The 554-nt window shown below is 38.8% G+C and overlaps 1 protein-coding gene across 1 annotated transcript in view; it reads right to left on the minus strand.

Annotated features, from left to right (window-relative positions):
* LOC119594629 (neprilysin-2-like) overlaps positions 1-554 on the minus strand; it is a 37,634-nt gene that overhangs the window by 11,001 nt on the left and 26,079 nt on the right. The gene's annotated exons all lie outside the window — the stretch shown is intronic.

Raw genomic sequence — 554 nt, forward strand, 5'->3', positions numbered from 1 at the left:
GCTGGTTAATTTAATAAAGGAGTTGTATTGCCAACTATGCCTTATGGCCACTTAGTATTTTAGCTCATGTTGTGCCATGGAATCCATAGTATTGTGTGACTGGGTTATCTAAATAATCAACAAAATTAACATAGAATTATCAATCACATCTTATGATCTGAAAGAAAAATCAGCCCGATCGCTACCCAATTGGTAAGACTGAACTGGAATGAAAAATAATGTGAATTCCTATGTTGATATTTTTAAAGTGAACAATCAGATAAATAAGACTTTGATGCTTGCTGTTGAATCTACTTTCATGGAAAATTCTAAGAACACAAAGAAAGGCCACATCCACGCACTTTACGTACACACAAGCACAGACACACAGATTCCATGGAAATGCTTACTCACCATACCAAGACTTACAGACATATGCATAATCCAGACAGGATGACAGACAGACTCAAATAATCTCTTCCACCCCTTCTGCAGCACTCTCACCCCTTACTCACTTACTCATTCCCCGACTCACTCCTTACTCATTCCCCGACTCACTCCTTACTCATTCCCCG

The sequence above is a fragment of the Penaeus monodon genome, chromosome 34 (genome assembly GCF_015228065.2).
Source record: "Penaeus monodon isolate SGIC_2016 chromosome 34, NSTDA_Pmon_1, whole genome shotgun sequence".
NCBI classification, from domain to species: domain Eukaryota; kingdom Metazoa; phylum Arthropoda; class Malacostraca; order Decapoda; family Penaeidae; genus Penaeus; species Penaeus monodon.